This window comes from Tachypleus tridentatus, chromosome 12 (genome assembly GCF_004210375.1).
Source record: "Tachypleus tridentatus isolate NWPU-2018 chromosome 12, ASM421037v1, whole genome shotgun sequence".
Classification (NCBI taxonomy): Eukaryota; Metazoa; Arthropoda; class Merostomata; order Xiphosura; family Limulidae; genus Tachypleus; species Tachypleus tridentatus.
The window spans coordinates 91458442-91478681 of record NC_134836.1 but is presented as its reverse complement, the minus strand read 5'-3'; the positions used below and the strand labels follow the sequence as shown (position 1 = coordinate 91478681).

General features: G+C 33.4%; 1 pseudogene across 1 annotated transcript in view; it reads right to left on the bottom strand.

The window, feature by feature from the left end:
- LOC143235692 (adenylate cyclase type 1-like) overlaps nt 1–20240 on the bottom strand; it is a 130618-nt pseudogene that overhangs the window by 5176 nt on the left and 105202 nt on the right. Inside the window, exons 10-18 of the transcript XR_013019354.1 lie at nt 19476–19509; nt 15904–16047; nt 13153–13160; nt 11675–11795; nt 8626–8745; nt 7520–7666; nt 6125–6223; nt 5227–5347; nt 3106–3230 (exon numbers count right to left, since the gene is read on the bottom strand). The product of XR_013019354.1 is annotated as an adenylate cyclase type 1-like (transcript). The remainder of the gene's footprint in view (nt 1–3105; nt 3231–5226; nt 5348–6124; nt 6224–7519; nt 7667–8625; nt 8746–11674; nt 11796–13152; nt 13161–15903; nt 16048–19475; nt 19510–20240) is intronic.

The window sequence follows — 20240 nt, the reverse complement described above, 5'->3', positions numbered from 1 at the left end:
GGACTGTTTGAATTGTGCGGCTCCAGTTGGTTCCAGGGGAATCTGCTTGGTGTCGCTAGGTTTGCACAGATCAGCTGATTACGACGCCATTTCCCGATTGCAGATATCTTCATTTGTGTATTAGCTACGCGGTTTTAAGTGAAGTGCGATTTTTTCGTTTGGCGGATTTCAGAATGAATGACCTGAAGGAGCAACGACTTGCTGTGAAATTTTGTGTTAAACTTGGAAAATCTGCAACTGAAACTTTTTCTATGCTTAACACGGCTTACGGTGATGTTGCTATGAAGAGTACGGCATGTTTCAAGTGGCATGAACGTTTTAAGGATGGTTGACAGTCCATTGAAGATGATGAGCGTCCTGGACGTCCTTCCACGTCAACTGACGACCTACACGTCGACAAAATCAACACCCTGGTGCGGGCAAATCGACGTCTGACTGTAAGGGAGCTTGCTGAAGAGTGTGGGATATCAGTTGGATCTTGTTACGAGATTTTGACTTGAAAAATTGAAGATGCACCGCGTTGCTGCGAAATTTGTGCCTCAGAACTTGTGAGTTTTTGGCCAAACACTCGATCACTGTTCTTCCCCACCCCCCTACTCACCTGACCTGGCTCTTTGCGATTTTTTCTTGTTCCCCAAACTCAAAAGACCCTTGAAAGGAAGAAGATTTGAGACGATTCCCGAGATTAAGGCAAATGCGACGTAGGAGCTGGAGGACATTACAAAATAAGCGTACCAGGACTGTTTCAACAAGTGGAAACACCGTTGGGATAAGTGTGTGCGTTGGGAAGGAGAGTACTTTGAAGGGGTCCCAGACCTGTAACTGCTAAATAAAGTACATTTTGTTTTATGACGTCAGTCTGCGTATTTTTTGAACAGATCTCGTATGGATATACATGCACCTTAAATACTTGAAGTATTCTTATTATTTAATATAATTCTGGTTTATTTACACAGTTTAATTCTGGTAATTACAGAGTGCGCAATTCTGTGAAGTAGCTCTATTTTGTTAAATTTCAAAATAAGCCCGTGTCGATTAGACCAAAAATATATTTGATACGAGACAGTCTTGTCATGTGTTTTTGCGTCAGTGCTAATTGTTTTGATAGCGAAGAAGCAAGCGATTGGAACATTACATTAAAAACACTTGGTTGGCCTAAGATGTGGCGTTTGGCCAGACAAGGTATATCAGACAAATTAGAGTGAGATTGTAGATGCACCATAATCTTTAAATGTTTGATGACCAGCACGATAAAAGTTTATTTGTGATGACGAAAAACCCACTTGAAGTAAAAATGTATCTAAAGACGGCTGGTATGGGTATTAACAGTTTTACTAAGATAAAGTTGAGAACAACGTTTTGACCTACTTAGGTCGTCTAAGTTTTGATGAAACTGGTCTCTTAAGATGTTCTTGTGTGACGACCGTTCGAATTTTCAGATTAATGATTGGTTTCCGCCCATATAAACAAAATGAGCCCAGCTTCTGCTCCACGTACAGTTGGAACCAAATATTCGAGATGTCAGCTTCGTAAGCCTATAGCATGAAAACTGCCACTGTTTCCAAAGCGACACTTTATAAGTAAATCCAGAGTAGCGAGTGGATTATGTGAATACTAGTCTGAATTAATGAGTGATTTTAAATTGTGTAAGTAAATCTGGAATAGTGAGTGGGTTATGTGAAACTGATCTACAGAAATGATTAAGTTTACATTATATAAGTAAACCCGGAGTAGTGAGTGGGTTATGTGAGGCTTAGCTACAGAAATGATTGAGTTTATATTACATAAGTAAACCCGGAGTAGTGAGTGGGTTATGTGAAGCTGGTCTAGAGAAATTATTGAGTTTACATTCTATTATAAGTAAAGAAGTGGTGAGTGGGTTATGTGAGGCTGGTCTACAGAAATGATTGAGTTTACACTGGATAAGTAAACCCGGAGTAGCGAGTGGGTTATGTGAAGTTGGTCTTCAGAAATGATTGAGTTCACATTCTATAAGTAAAGAAGAAGTGGTGAGTGGGTTATGTGAGACTGGTCTACAGAAATTATTGAGTTCACATTGTATAAGTAAACTTGGAGTAGCGAGTGGGTTATGTGAAGTTGGTCTACAGAAATTATTGAGTTCACATTCTGTAAGTAAAGAAGAAGTGGTGAGTGGGTTATGTGAAGGTGGTTTACAGAAATTATTGAGTTCACATTGTATAGGTAAACCCGGAGTAGCAAGTGAGTTGTGTGAAGTTGGTCTACAGAAATGATTGAGTTCACATTGTATAGTTTTGTCTGTTTGGTTGTTGGCTTCTAATATTCACATTTATGAACATTTCGGGTGCTGTTCCATTATCTTTCTCTTATGTGTGTGACAAATTATTTTTGATGTGTAACGGTTTTGCTCAAACGTTAGGGATCGTTATTTTTGGTTTTGGACCTAACGCTTCACCATTTACATTCAGACATGCTGGCCTTACATTAGATGTTGCTTTCATGTGCTGTTTCACAGAAACATGTGTTAAAAGAATGTAATGAAACCATACGTAGAGGACAATTTAATATCCTCATCAAATAGGACAGTGAACAAGTCCTGTGAATAAAGGAAATTGTTGATTAATAGAATTAAAACGAGCCTGAAAGAACAAAACAATGCGTTTCTTTTATTGTTAGCGATGTGTTAACTTTTTAAAACTTGTTACAATGACCTATTACAATGATATGGCAAGTAAAATGTCGTAAACAAAATTATTTACCGGATTCATGTTACTCTAATAATTTTTTTTCTTTATTACTCTCCTAGACAGAGAAATTGAGTTGTTTGGTGTGTTTTGCTTTGGATAAGTCATTTGCACACATCATTTATAGAGTTTAAACAATTATCAGGATAGTTCCTGTGAATAAATACTTAACGTTCATTGGTTTAGATTATTTACTGATAGTAAAGAAATTATTGTAATAATAGGTAAAATCATCTTGTTATTTTTTTATGATGGATATTGTGGGTGATTTACTTTGAAGTGTGGCTCTTATGCTCTGCCATGTAAATGTGTATACCCAAAATCTGAAGTTATAAATACAAACAAACATGTAGTACTCCTTATTTTTAAACATTATTACTACCTGAGTGTGATTTGGTAATCCAGTACTGTCCATCCTACTTGCAACGTTAACAGTGTTACCCCAGATGTCATATTGCGGTTTGCTTGCTCCAATCACTCCAGCTACTACAGGTCCTACGTTAATACCTGAGCAGAAAAACGTGTAACTCATCATCAGTTACTTAAGAAACATTACTTCCTCATAAGAACTACATGTATTTTAGAAAAGAAGTACTTGTCTTTCAAAATGAGCTACTTGCGTCCTACAAGAACTGGGTGAATTGTGTCATATACTACATTAAATTTTACTGGTTTTATTTGCGAACTTTTGACTTTAAACACATGAAAATCTTAGATTATATTGTTAATATTGCTATTATTTACATTTATTTAAGTTCCTTTGTCTTTCATGTCTCTGACCAAATATTCACATGCGATTAGTTCTGCGTCATGATTTGTTGGATAATTTCTACGGGTAACTGCATCTACGTTATGCGATGAGAGCAGGATTTTTTGTGTATTTAATTTCACTGGAAGAACTAGAGACTAAAACACCTCTTCTGCAAACCTAGTGTCGGTGGCAAAACATTAATTGTGACCTTTGTCTCTTCTCTCTTGGTTATGGCGCTCCAGTCTCAATCTGAAGGTCGCAGGTTCGAATCTCCTTCACACTAAACATATTTGCCCTTTCAGTCGTAGGACGTTAAATGGTACGGTCAATCCCGCTATTCGTTGGTAAAATAGTAGCCCAAGAGTTGGCGGTGGGTGGTAATGACTAGTTGCCTTTCTTCTAATCTCACACTGCTAAATTAGGGACGGCTAATGCAGATAGCCTTCGCGTAGCTTTGCGCGAAATTCAAAAACGAAAATAAACAATTTCTCATGGTCACCGTTTTCAAAGACATGAGGTATGTCGGGTTTTGCTGTAGTAATAACGAATAGGAAGTAAGTAGTGTAACAACTTAAAAACAATTACATTTTGCCCCTGATTTTAATCTTTTACAAGAAATTTACTTGAAGTATACTTATATTAATCCCACTATTCGTTGGTAAAAGAGTAGCGCAAGAGTTGGCGGTGGGTGCTGATGACTAGCTGCCTTCCCTCTAGTCTTACACTATTAAATTAGGGACGGCTCGATGCAGTGGGCTAACAACCTAGTCACTTAAATACCTGTTGAAGAATCCGCAAGCGATTGCGGCCCTATGTTCCTTGATGGAATCTAATGGTGAATGAATGAATGAATACTTATATTAGTGCCGTTAAAGTGTCTAATGCTTTTGAATTTGAGTCACATTCGACCGAAGGAATTTTGAATAAAAATTTTGAAGTATTGTATTATTTCAGTAAACTAAATAAAATTGATGGTAAAAAGAATGGTAGAACAAAACATTATTTCTCATTTCATTTATCAACTAATTTTTGAAATTTTCTATTTGCAAGAAAATAACGCTTGTTTGCTATTAAAGACAAAGCTATGTGAGCACTGTTCACTCAGGGGAACGATTCTCAGTTTTAGCATTGTCAGTTGTGAGACTTACCGCTGAGCCACAAGAGGGCTTGGAAAGTATTTCTTTGATCACTATGAAAGAATTATGTACTTTAACTTAGATGTGTCGTATGTCTACATATTTAGTGACAACAAAATTAACTATATTACGACTAGATTTTATTAATATTCAATAAGAAGTATCCGTGCAATACACTTTTCAGAATTTTAATTTAAAAATATTCTAAAGTATCCATTCAACCGAATTTTTTTATAGCTCATTCTAAATTTATTACATTTATATATACGCCCAACTGTTGCTCCATCAAAGAGGTCGAAAGTTAACCAAACCTAAATTTTGGAATGTGAGACAAGTCCTAAGTAATTTTAATTTATTAAAATTATTCTATCATTTTCGATTCAAATCACACATCGAAAGAAGGGAAAATATATGACAGCAAGTAAACTTTACCAAAAGTAAGTAAACTGCATTTGAATTACTAGAGAATTACAATTTAAGGATGAATAATAATATCGTATGTTCATATGTTCACATTTTCATCTATTTGAATATTATCGTAACTTGTAAAAATAATAAACTCATCTTGATTTTTAAGCCTCACATACAGATATTGCATAACAACTGGATAACTCACCTACTCGAAGCATAAAATTGTTGTAAGAATTTTCGTTTATGTCTGACAGTCTGTCTTTCATAGCAAACACAAGTTCCACTAGGGTGCTGATATGTTCGGCTGCTTCGTCATTGTTGTCGTCCTAGCATAAAATAATTTTTACAGCTTAGAAAACATTAGGAGAAATACTTATGTTTACTAAATAATATCTTTGACCAAAGATAAAATATGTTTCACTGCCTTCATTGTTGGATAATAGTCATGTGCATTAAATTCGATCTAGTATACAGGGGATAACACATACAGATGGTGTGTCAAATCTTACAACTCCGTAAGCTTTGTGCAATGCGAATCGATGGCTGTTGTAAAGATTTGTCGTGTATCCAACACCATCAAGAAATATATAAATAAAACTAAAACATTTCTATAAGGCCACCATTTTGCTATCGATTGGTAGCCTATTGTATAATGTATTTAACCAATGTCTTTTCTTATATCAAAGTTATTAAAATATTATTAAAATTTAAAATTAAATAAAGTAGTGATCGTATTGGTTAGTCTTCGAAAAATTTTATAGCGTCTGGTACGAATCGATTGTAATACGCAGGGAAAACAGTGGAAAACGCATTGAATGTTACTGTAGAACTGGTTATTTTCTTCTACTGTTGGCTTGTAATGTATCAAATCGTAAGATGTCTGAGATGTATTAAAAACAACAACAACTTTGTTTACAATTGAGCAAGATACTGGACATTTGAAATTTATTTAAACAGAATAGATATTTCTAAACATTGCTAGAAAACACTTGTGGTTTTCATCCAAAATTATCAAAGTTTTTTTTAATAAAATAATAAGTTGTTCGTTCTCTCAAAAAGTGAGACAGTACCTATTAAATTGAGAACATAACACTCAAACTTACAGGAATACGACATTCCGGAAGGAGACCAATCGTTGCCATGTAGGTACTCCCTATGGTCTTGACCTTGTCAATGTTTTTAAATCTCTCGTCGTCTAAGAGCTGAAAAAAATCAGAATTCAAACTCTTGCCACTATAAATCTGTACTTGCACTGTGCAAGAGCTACCGCATGGGAAAAGTCGGATTACTTTATGGAAAACGCGGAAGAAGAGAAGACATTATGCTAACGACTGCATCCTCAGTTTGTTGAAATGTAAAAATTCTCAAACTAATACTACATACTTCAAACGTACATAGGAAAATATACAATCTACAATTTTGTTTGGAAATCAATGCTTATGAAAATCTTCACAGAGATTTTGCTCATTTTCAGCGACAGTTTATGTGTTTTCAGCGTTCTAAAAACAAACAAATAAAACATGTATGGATAAAATCTTCTTAAAATAACATGCAAAACGTTTAAAGTGAAACATTTAGAGTGTATTGGAAGGACCTCAAAAAGAATACCGATAATGGATTGATAATTTATTTTACTTATATACTTCAAACTTTCATTAAGAGAAGGGCTTGGTTTGTTTGTTTTGAATTAAGCACAAAGCTACACAATGGGCTATCTGTTCTCTGTCCGCCACGGGTATCGAAACCCAGTTTTTAGTGTGCAAGTCCGCAGACATACCACTGTGCCACTGAGGGACGAAGGGCTTGGTATGCCATTTGCCGATCAGAAAATTATTAAAATTGCTCACCTACTTAATTGTTTATTCAGGATGTTATAAATATTATTATGATATATTATATTATATAAGGCAGTCTTATTCACTTTTCTGACGTCACAAGTTGCTGTGAGGAACCAGCTGAACCAGTTTTGATGAAATTTGGAAAAAAAATACTTTAGATGGGCAGTACAACAATTCAACTTTGACAGCCGTTTTTTTATGGGATATATTTATTGTACGTGAACAAACGAAAGACTAGTGATGCCAAACTATTTTTAAATAAAATGAACGAGTATGATAAACTACAGAGTAAAATGAAGATATGAAGGTATTTACTGAACATAATGAGTTTGTCGAAGAACTCTATCATGCGAGAAACCAAAACCAAGTAAACATAATTTTTATTTGTGAGCTAGGAAAATGGGTAAGAAAAAATCACGCAGGTTCTTTATTAAAATAAATGGAAAGTAACATAAACTTTGAGGAAATAATTCTGAAACGTTTAAAATAGCTTCGGAGAAATATTGTTGTTGTTGTTTGGAATTAAGCACAAAGCTACACAACGGATATAGAAACTAGGTTTCTAGCACACTCCGCATACACAATTAGTCTGAGATACTTATAGATCTTATCTTCTTCTCCAATATACGATATTTAAATTTACAAAGAAAAACCGTTTACCTCGTCAAAGTCAACAATAATTTCATTGAGAAGTCGAAGGCATTCCACACCTTGATTGTTAGCATTCAGTTCCATATAGAATTCATGATAATTGGGAATCGAGGCAAACATTACGCCAACTTTCGCATACGATTGATGATAAAGTTCCTAGACAATGTAAAAAAATGGAATTAATATTACCATTCTCAACATTTAAATATTTGTTACAAAATATAAATATATTTACAGGAATTCAATGAATCTGGTAGCTTTTTCAACAAACAACACCTCAAAAAAAAAAAACTGCAAAAGAAAATTATTGTCATTTAGGTTCACCCTAAATGTCTACGTTATAGGTTTTACATATAATGAATGTGACATTTATGATAAAGTCATGATAAATCATGCAAATCATAGGTGATTTAATTTCATAAATGTTGGTTTTTGAAATAAACACAAAGCTGCACAATGGACTATCCATGCTCTGTCCACCATGGGTATTGAAACCCGGTTTTTAGCGGTGTAACTCCGCAGACATACTGCTGAGCCACTGGGGACAATTCCATAGAATACATATATGAAAATGCATCTTTAAGTTTCATACAGAGATCAAGATAGAAGAAAAAACTGAGATAAAGTTTGGTGTTCGAAAATTAAGCATAATAGTCTTGCTGTAACGTCATTATTTTCACTAATCTGGTGATACAGGTTATTAATTTTTATATTTTCAATAATTCTTGAATAATAATAATTTAGGGTAAAGAAATAGTATATTTTTTAACAAAATAAAAAATGCTAGTACTCTTACGACCATCATTCCAAGAGAGAAATTCCGATTGTTTTAACCAAAAACAAACAGAAACAGATTTTTGTCTCTGACTTATTGTTTGTCGTGTTCTCCATGTGATGGTTTTTTTAAAGTATTTCAGCTAATCCGATAAAATCTGGTTTTCTAGAAAAGGTCTCCGAAGCACAGTAACTAAGAGAAGAAATGCCATTAAATACGATATTAACTATAGATTTAAGTCTTTTCTTTTGAAATGTCCTGTTTTTGTTACCATTTATTATGTACTGTAGCCCGTAAAATGGTCTATATGATAAAACCGAGTAACGTTTATTTAACGTACCATATTGTTTGTGAACTGTTTATCTAGGAAATGCGTTGCCACATAAGAAGGTAGAAGATTAAACAGAATACGACGGTTGTTACTCTGCAACTGGTGCATTTCATGTTTCTCTTCGTTAGCCTGAAAATCAAACAAATATTTTTAAACCTCATTATAAAAATTATCTTGTGATTAAAGTTATGGTAACTCGAAAAATAATAAACTATTACAGAGAGCGTAACATGAAAATAAGCATGGATATTTTGTATTTCCATTGTTAAAGTTTTACAAGTATGAAACAAGAGGATGTCGTTTGTTGCTTGTAATTAAGCACAGCTACACAATGGGCTATTTGTGATCTGCCCACCACGAAACTTGGATTCTAGCACTGTAAGTCCGTAGACACACAGCTATGCCACTGGAGGGCAAACAGAAAGTTAAGAGTGGGAAATGTACCGAATCATTATACAGCGTTTATTTTTTTAGTAATGCATACATTTCTTAATCTGTAATAATACCATGAGAATAAAAATATTCAAATAGAATCGTAATTAGAATAAAACTCTATTATAGTTAATATTCAAAAATGCTTACATTACTTTTTTATAATATTCTTATTTGCTAGGTTTTAATAAAACCTTCTATTACGGAGAACACCATTTTTCCTGACCACACCACACCGTAAATGTTCATCTTTTTGTTTCTATTGACCTGACTGATCTTTAAATTTGTGTCTAAAAATAAGTTTTATATTTTGTTCAATGAAATACTATTTGAATACTAATTCTGATATTGACTTTTAATCAATAATTTTACCAGATCTTCTTTGAAGCAATACAATTAATATAAAAAACACGTACGAAAGAAGCGTCCACAAAACTTGAACTAACCTTGTCGTGGTCAGCATTTGGTCTTTGTTTTGCTCGACCTGGAAGAGTCAGGTGCTGTTTAGACTTGCATTCCCCCTACGTTGTGAACTGACTTACTTCTTCATCAGAATTTGGACTTGGAGGATTAGGTTCAACGTTTACCCTATCAGAAATTGTTATTTTGCTTACACTGTTACCGAACCCTAGGTAACAACCTTTGCTACGTTTTTGCATTACTCACAGCGTGTTACATTTTGGCCATTGATCGTAGTTTTAATTAACATATCATTTTCGTCATGACCAGTTCACGAAATAATATTAACTCTTATATTTTTACTAGCATATTTCTTATAATATTGAAGCTAATTATGCAGGAGTCTGGTTTTGTTTGTGTGTAATTAAATACAAAGCTAAGAAGTGGGATATCTGTGCTCTGCCCACCACTGCTATCGAAACCCGGATTATAGCGGCGTGACTGTGCAGACATGCTGCTGTACCACTGAGGAGGAGAGTAGGAGTCTCTTTGATAATGTTGGCATGTTTGAATAGTTGTGTAGAAATACTGAGGTTGTTGATCATGGGAATCTATATGCTTTTGTTAAAATATAGTTTTGTTTTTGCTGTATATAAAATTTCACCTAAGTTCTTCGCAGGAATTTGGGTATAAAAATATGGGACGCTCGGAAATTAAGCAGCTTCCCTTCGCCTAGTTCGTGATATTAGATATGCATAGCGATTAAACAAATGACAGGAAGGAAAAAAAACTATCTCACCTTGTATATTTGTCTTCCATATAAGTTCATTATATTCACAGCTTATGTCCAATATAAGAAATAGCAGCAGACAGAGTGTACGATATAAAACATAGAGGTTAAAACACTCACGAACGGATAGCAAGAAAGTTGCACTACTTGCTCTCAACCACCCCCCAAAACTGTCTAGACAATAATTGATATTGTTCATCATACATAAGTTGTTGTTGAAGGCTACTAACTAATACAGTCACTGGCGGGTGTATTATTTCTTTCTTTTTTAATTTCGCGCAAAGCTACACGAGGGCTGTTTGCGCTAGCCATCCATAATTTTGCAGCTTAAGACTAGAGGGAAAGCAATTAGTCACCACCACCCACCACCAACTATTGGATTACTCTTTTACCAACGAATAGTGGGATTGAGAGTAACATTATAACATCCCAACGGCTGAAAGGGTGAGCATGTTTAATGTGACGGGGATCCGATCCCGCTGCCCCCAGATTATGAGTCGAGCGCCATAACCGCCTGGTCATGCAAATACCTACTGGGTATATATTAACCACCTGGTCATGCAAATACCTACTGGGTATATACAAGCGTTCTGACATACATAATTATATGCTAGAAATACAAGTAGGTAGTGAAAACAACAAAATCGAACACAAACATAGGGAAACACAAGGGTTATTTACTAAAATTGGTTTTCTACATATTAGTTTGTTTCAAAACTACCATGCTACCAAGAAACCATCAACAGTGCCTACCGACAATTCTTGGGTTACTGTGATCTGACCTAACACTGGAATTTGAAGGTAATTCTTATACAACGCGCCCACAATTCAAAATTTAAAAACGTGTTAGAAGTTAGTAATAATTGCTCAAAAAGAAAAACAGTAGTTTTCAGTTATTATGTTGTTGTAATGAATAATTTGTAAACCAACTCGACCATATGTGACTTAAACCTATTTAAGGTAAACTTTGACACTATTTCCTATCTATACTTCAATTTATACTTTTAAAATATTATCTACATCAAAATTAACACAGTTTTAATATTATAAATACGCTCAGTAGAATGTTGATTTATCTTTTTCAGTTTCCCTAAATAATCTGTCAGACGTTAAGTGAATCAAGTAGGTTATCTGCTTTGCTTGCTTATTTTAGAGCAAAGCAATGTTGTGTTATTTGCTGTATCTACTGCAGAGAATCTAACCCCGGGTTTTAGCCTTGAAAGCCCACGGGGATACAGTAACATTATCTATTTGTTACAGTTTTTGTTGACAGCTAATTGAACCCTAGTTGTTGATGGTCTCCTCATAAGTATCGTGGCATATAAAAAAACAACAACACGATAATTATATGATAATTAATTACAAGTAAGATAATTATCAATAAAAACCATAAAGAGAAAGGAGACATAACGTTTTAGTCTTAGTTTCAACACTTACCAGGGCATTCCACAAAAAGTCCAGCCTCGATGTCCACTCAACTTGGCGACTTTGCACCAACACAGCAAGTAAAAACTGATATATAGCCACGATTCCAAAGATATGAAAGGGAACAGTAGTTCTGAAAGACATAAATATAACTAAATTCAGTCTTTGAATTGAGTTTTATGAATAGCGGCACATTGTAAGCTGAACTATTTTCATATGCATCTTATTAAAATCTTTAATCGGTTCTACACAATAAATATTATTATTTAAAATAATGTTTGGCTTTAAGAACCATAATTCAAACTTTCTACCACTGAAAAATATAATATACAAAGAAATACCAATCTAAAGACCCTCAATTTCCGACTATAACCTCAATCTTTAGTAGCACTTTCGTCTCTACATGATATCAACTAATTGAGTTTGTTTTGCATCCATATAAGGTATCCAACTAGTTCAATTTGTTTACTGATACAGTAAGGATTAGAAATATTTGTTCATGATTTCTATAGCATTAGTGTATGATAAGATTATTTAATTAAACTTTTACATAGAAAACTTACTTTACTGTACAACAGAATGACCTTGCCTTTGAATATGCTATCATATGATTAACAAATTATTTGGAACACTAAATTCCTTGCCACATATTTATTAATATGCGTCTGCTTCTCTGTGTCACACTAGAAATGTAATTTCTAGATGTATGAATATTTTAATTGCATTATTATCTGTGGTTTCTTTAATGATATGCTGTTTGTAACATAATAGCTAACTTGCTTTACTGGGAAAGAGCATGAAATTAGTTAAAGCTTACTTTGTTTGTTAGAAAGTTTTTTCAGTGTGTGTAGACATTTAAAATTCAAATCAATGTTGTTTGAAGGTTCTCTTTATTTGGAAAAATATTATTTCAGTAAAAAGTAAACTAATACACTGTGGACAGTGTTACCACTTGTAAATTAATATTGCGTTATTGTAGTTGTTAAGTTTCCCAGTTTGTTTCCTGATAAAAATACTTCACCTTTTTAGAATTTTCCGGAATCTAATTTTATCACCGTCTGAACTAAGATGATGAATCTCGTCATATATGTTAAAAAAAACATGTGGGAGCTCGAAGGTAGAGGAATGAAAGATGTTATTCAAATTATTCATAAGACAACAAATAACATTTGAATGCTATATTCTTTCGTTGTGGTCCAACATATGTGCTTCCTATTAGCATACTATATAGATTCAATTAATGAGCACTCTAGTCAGCTGCCAGATGCATTACCAAAATAATGTAGTTGGAACTAAAGCAATTACTTCAGTTTGTTCAAGAGTACATGATGTAACTACAGTACTAAATCAAGTTATCTAAAGCTAGTATTATAACTTTATTTTTCAGTTAAATAAAGTGGTTTTGACTTATTACGAATTATTGTAATATTTGTTATACTAAAAGAAAATAGAAAAAAAAATTATTCAAATTTCACCTGACAGTTCCTTACGTGATTATCTGTAATTGGACCACTTTAAAAATTTTACGCATTAATATCAATTTACCTCGATAATTTTTAGCCACTATAGACGAATGCAGAGACCTTCAAAATGTAAAGTTTTCATTATAACTTATTGTTACCTAACATTTTTATTAAAAATTGCAACATATATTTTTCAAAACAGTGCATTCAATAGGAACTAACTACAATTCAAATTCATTTAAAAATTTATTCAACCAGCGATATTCGTCCCAAGATACCAGGAATAACTTTATAAAAGTATGCGGACATATATCGCCAGAAACCGGGTTTCGATACCCGAGGTGGACACAATAAAGATAGCCCATTGTGTGAACTGGGTGCTTAACTTCAAATAAGGAAACGAAGAGAAACTAGTGACGTCTATCTGGTCTAGTGTAAGAAAACTTTATCGAAAGCGAGATTGGATAAGCCCTCTTACAAAAATATTCATTATAAATATGGCATTTCGTGAAAATGTATGTGATTTATTGACTAATTTAATTTTTAATGGTTTAATTTCACGTTCGATAGAAGGATAAGAATGCTGACTTAGTTAGTAAGGCGCCAAGTTATATATTAGTTAATTTAATGATAAAATGCAAGTATTTGGGTAATTTCGAACTAAAACTGATTTTATATTTTAAGGCATGAAATAAAAACAATAAATGTATTAATTTCTAGTCATAAAGCTAATGTTAGCATCCACGTACCTAAAAAAAAAATTTTTTTTGTTATGGTCAAAAATATATTTCTTAAACATGCGAGTTGAGGCAGTCTGTTGTAGCTGGTATATCACCCAGGCTGTTGACCTGAGATTATTAAGTTCATGTTCCCTGAGACGTTCTGTATATGTCGCGTTTTACACTTTTAGGCTATTGGTGCGTTGTGAGTGACGATCTAATCACTTTATTTGGACTGATGAGAGTTGCTCAAGATTAAGTGGTGGATTTTGCTGAATAACTTGTTTGCCTTCTAATCTATTATTTCAAAACTAGAGATGAAAAGAGCAGACAGCCCTTATATACCTTTGTTGGAACTTAAAGAAACAACCCTAAACATTCCTGATTATCCTTCATATTGACTAGTTTTAAGTTATAACACATAAACCTGGAATGCTATTTTTTGTAACTTATATTCCAAAAAAAATTTCATTTGGGATGTTTCGAATATCTAAGCATTGTTATCGAAAATATACATCTTGAATTATATTACTCTAGAATATCTTGAGAACAAATGAGTAGGAGCTAAGCCTTATGTTGATGGTTTTATGCTAATCAAATATTAGTGATGAAGGTACATTTTAATGTCACCTTATAGGAATTCTCATGCATGCATCTAATTCTACAAACTATCTTTGACCTGAGATACATTGAAAGAAATGGTTCAACCACCGTTTTTACCTCAAAACGAACGTCATTTAGTTAGCATAATTAAAATATAAACTTTGTGGTTCAGAAGATCTGAAGATAGGCCGGCATGACCAGGTACATTAAGGCGTTCTTTCGATCTAAACGGTCGTGGGTTCGACCCGTCCCACCAAACACGCTTCCCTTTCGTAGGGCGTTATAAAGTGAAAGTCAATCCCATTATTCGTTGGTAAAAGAGCAGCTCAAGAGTGGTGGTGGTGATGACTAACTGCCATCCCTCTAGTCTTACACTGATAAATTAGGGACGGCTAGTGCAGATAGCCTTCTAGTTTTTGCAGAAATTCAAAAAAAAACAAACAAGATCTGAAGTTCGTTTCATTTAGTTTTAAATAACGTTAAGGCATTTGGTTTTATTATATGGTCTGGCAAATATAAAGTAACGATAGTTCACCTTTTTTCTTATAAATAAACCAAAATTATAAATATTTATAACACAGTGCAATCTTTAACAGAAAACAGCTTAATTGAAATCTCTTAAATAAGAAATGAAAGATAAACAATTCAGAGCGAATTCTAAAACTTATAATATAATAAATTTTGACCAGTTTATAATTGTTCTGAAATAAGCCCCGTTTTTTAAATAAAGAGTCACAAATTTAGTAACAAATGCTTTTGAAAAAAACAACGGAAACCTATATTATTATGATAACTTACAATAAAACTGACTAATGATTAAAAAAATAAATTGTCGGCCATAAGTGACACAAAATAAATAGACTCTTTATCATTTTAAGCCTTCAAATGCTTCATGATAAATATGAAAGTTGAAAACGCCAGAACTGGGTTTCGATACCCGTGTTGGACATAGCACCAGCAGTTCACTGTATAGCTTTGTGTCAAATACAAACAAATAGATATTATCTTAAAAATAAAAAGATGAACAGTTTAGATAAGGGAAAATATAGTAAAAGTGTTCGCACCAAACAGTTTTAAGAGTTAAGATTAAAATGACAACTGTATTTTCTGTAGTTATTGTTTCTACAGTTAAGAATGTGAGAGTTATTTCGTTGTTGTTATGCCACAAATTCTTTGTAATATCCTTAACTGACGCCCCCAGTGGTTCAGCGGTATGTCTGCGGACTTACAACGCTAAAAACCGGGTTTCGATACCCGTGGTGGGCAGAGCACACATTGTGTAGCTTTGTTCCTAATTCAAACAGCAACAACCTTAACTGTCTCATATTTATCAGATTTTTCAGATTTATCGTGAAAGGTGTAGAAGTTAAGCTTTGGGTAATATCAACATATATATCTATACATACAAATATTTTTTTTATAAATTGCAAGAAGTCTATCTACTGGAACATCTTACTTGCCATTCCTTTTCCCGATCTTTAAAGCAAAGTGTAATGATGCTGACATGAGTGGTTTTTTCCATGTCCACACTTCTAGCTTCAATTGCCTGAGCCAGATATTTGTTGACCCGATTAGTTGGTTGATGGTATACTTGGAATGCCTGGAGAAAATAAATTTAATAATATAATATTTTGATTACATACTGTTTTAAATTTCTAGTTACAAATATAACTGCTTACTGGTAAAGCACTGTAAAATAATACAAAATATATTCCAGAGAAAAAGTTAAACCTTCTATTCTGGTGTTTATGCTTTTGTTGTGATAATTAATTTGCTAGAGTATTTTAAAACGACCGACTTAACAATAAAATATTTTGATACTGCTAGGTTTGTTTCTTTAATTTCGCGTAAAGCTACAAGAGGACTACCTGGAGCTAGCCGTCCCTAATTTAGCAGTGTAAGACGAAAGGGAGGCAGCTAGTCATCGTTACCCACTGCTAGCTCTTGGGCTATTTTTTTACCAACGAATAGTGGGATTGCTTGTAATATTATAACGCCCCTACGGCTGAAAAAGGAGCATGTTTGGTGTGACGGAGATCTGATCCTGCGACTCTCAGATTACGAGTTGAGTGCCTTAACCACGTGGCCATGCCAGGACCACTGGCAGGTACAATTCTTCATGGTTAAAGCACTAACACTTGAGATATTTGAGTTGAACTTAAAACTTTTGATTCCACAAACAAACACACTTCACATATGAATTTTTCAATATTACTTTTCCTAATATTTTATATCCTAAAATAAGAAATTACAAAATGGTATCTCAAGGGTTATTTAATAAGGGTAATACAACATGTCCTAGGTTTATTCAGAGCGATTGTTGCCACAAGATTCCGCCATACAAATAAACATTTTACAACACGTAGAGCACAGCACAGATTTTATTTCATATTTTATAGTGATTTCATCATTTTATTTTTATTTTTTGCAACATTGGCTTGTTTGTGTTCATGAACAATCAAAGTGCCCTTTTTGGAGCTTGACAATGATAGAAGCAAATTTGGTTTTATGATTTCTGTTTGTTTTTTCCAGCAATTACAGGAAGTGGGATTTTGAATGATGTAATTACATGATAAAGTTTAACTAATGAATTTCAAAGGGTCCTTTTCAGGAATAGTTTTTCATTTAATTTATAGCGTCAAACATAGCCAGCTTAATTTTACCATTTGAACAATGCAACGCTTAGTGAGAGGATTGTTACTGATAAGAATAAGGCTTAATTTTCATTAACAAAATACAAAAACATTCTCAATCTCATTAAGATCTTTTTATCCATAAAACCTAAGTGAGAGTATAAATAAATAAATATATAGAAACATACATACTTCAAACAGTACGTCATGTGAAGAAAAATAATAAAACCCGCTGTGTGTTAGGAGACAATTTAGCAAGTACGTAGAAAACGTGTGAAGTTTCTATTACTTTTATTCACACAGTGGTTTCTGTTATGTGGTGCATCATCTTTCTCTTTAAGAGGAAATATGCACCTAGAGGCTCAGCGGTATGTCTGCGGACTTATAACGCTAAAAACCGGGTTTCGATACCCGTGGTAGGCAGAGCATAGATAGCCCATTCTGTAGTGCTTAATTCAAAACAACAACAACAACAGAAGGAAATATTGAGGAAACCAAATATAGAAGTATCTCTTATAGTTTTGATATAAATATAGGCGTGTAAATAAACGGCACTTAGATCAAAAACTTAAACTTTGTTGATTAGTTGCTGACTTGTTTGTTTGTTTTGAATTTCGCAAAAGTTACACGAAGGCACTATCTGCACTAGCCATCCCTTCTTTGCAGTGTAAGACGAGAGGGAAGATAGCTAATCATCACCACCCAACGCTAATTCTTTGGCTACTTTTACCAACGAAAAGTGAGAGACTGACTGTCACATTATGACATCTCCACCTGCTGAAAGGGCGAGTGTATGTTTGGTGTGACAGAGATTCGAGCCCATGGCCCTCAGATTACAAGTCGCGCTCTAACTACCTTCATGTCGGGCAAGAAGCGAACTTAAAGAATAAAGTATCAGGCTTTAAAGATACGTTTAATAATCAGGAAAGTTTTAATAATTGTGGTTTTACCAGTTTTAGACCGAAGGAGCTAAACTCTTTTAACCGTTCAACATGGTTAGAGAAAGCTTATACATATGGTCTCTGTAAAGTTTTACATGAATATCAGAAGCAAACTTATCGAATTATTACATTTTAAAATAGTGTTTTTATGATACATAAATATTCCGTTGGATAAGTGTCGCATTTGTTATTTCATTACTGTATTTCAGTAATTTCTTGTTCTAATAAAATAAAGATCTAGATTTATAACAGTAGTTATACAACAATCTCATAACATCGAAATTCCATAGAGTTGATTTAATTTTAGTTATGTCATCCCCCGTGTCACACACCAAACATGCTCGATCTTTCTTTTAACCATTTTATTACGATACTTAACGTAGACTTGATCATTTTACCAGGAAAAGTCTTAATTATTATAACTTTATTTATTTAAAAGTATAATAACCTGAAATAAATGATACGTGGTTGGTATCTACTAGCATTGCAATTGTTTGTGGCCCGGCATGCCAGGTGGTGGTTAAGGCACTCGACTCGTAATTCAAGGATCGTTGTTTGAATACCCGTCGCATCAACATTCAGTCATGTGAACGTTATAATGCGTCAGTCAATCCCACTATTCGTTGGTAAAAGAGTAGGTCAAAAGTTGACGGTGGGTGGTGTTAAGTAGCTGCCTTCACTCTAGTCTTACACTGCTAAATTAGGGATTGCGCGCAGATAGCCTCTCGTAGCTTTGCGCGAAATTCAAGACAAACCCAAACCATTCCTTTCTCACATAACTTCCAATATTTTCTCATAATCATCAACTCTTGTTTTTTATTTTTCTTAAATTCATTTCTCATGATTTATATGGATAATCTAATATTGTTTTGACTGCTCTCATTTATGTTACATATAAATATGATTTCATATTGTTATTATATTCTATTTATTTCTCCAAATAGGACATTAAAAGTTTGATTAGAAACTGTAATAACATTATAGGATCTATGGCAACCTATCTAATCGAATAAAAATATTACTATTATCACTATTAATCATAGACTCATCCTAATCGCTATTGGGTCATGATTTGTAGTGATCTGATACGGTTGTCTAATACATAATTGGTTTTGCTTGTTATAATCGTTAACGGCTTTATAAGCCAAGTGAAACTTCATAAATTGACCTCCAGGATGGGAAGTTTAAGTTGATGTGTGTTTTTTTTTTTTCTTTTTGCAAAGCCTCATCGGGCAATCTGCTGAGCCCATCGAGGGGAACTGAACTCCCGATTTTAGCGTTGTAAATCCGTAGACTTACCGCTGTACTATTGGGAGGCTTTAAATTGATAAGAAAACGTATCCAACTTTAAAACTCCAAATGAGAGTAGCCTGAAGTAAAAACAACAACAAACAGCAGATAAATACAAGGCATAGCAAATTAAATTCAAACATAATGTGAATCTCTTCACTCACCTTTTTTTGAAAGGTTTTCTGAGCTTGTCTGCCACTGTTAACTAGTATGATAATATTTAATCATTAAAATATATTGAACAATACATTTTTTACATTTCTATTATTGAAAATTATTAACAGGTGAACATGAAAAACACTTTTCTTTGTTCAAATACAATATAAACGAATAAGCTACTTTGTTAAATGTTTTGACACGAACAAAAATGGCGTCCACATTTAATTAAACTAGCATAAAGCCCAAAATCCTCAAAAGTTTATATAAAATAAATAAATATAATATAGAAAACCAAAAAGAGAACTTAAAGAAACAAACAGATTCGCTTCAATGACATGTTAGTTATTTTGAAATTTTCATTAAATTATTTTGTTTCGAACGTTATTTCTTTCTGAAAAAAAACATAACAATTAAGTACTAAATAAATGTTGTTAAAAAATGCCAAAATCGTCTAATCAATCAGTTATTTTATTTTTTACTTTATTAAATTCTCATAGACGGTACAGAACTTCACATTTCGTCATTAATTAAAATAAACATTTGAGATGTTCCGGTTATTTAAACTTCATGTTATTTTAATATCTGAAACTAAAACCAAGATTCATTTTTCCCAACAACTCCTGTAGGTTATATAAGACATATATCACACGAGTTGATTACTTCATAAACTTTACATAAAACAGTCTATTAGTAAGATATTATAATATTTTTCTAGGCTGTAAAATTACTGAAAGATAGAAGAACCTTCTTTAATCCGATTTTTCCGTAGG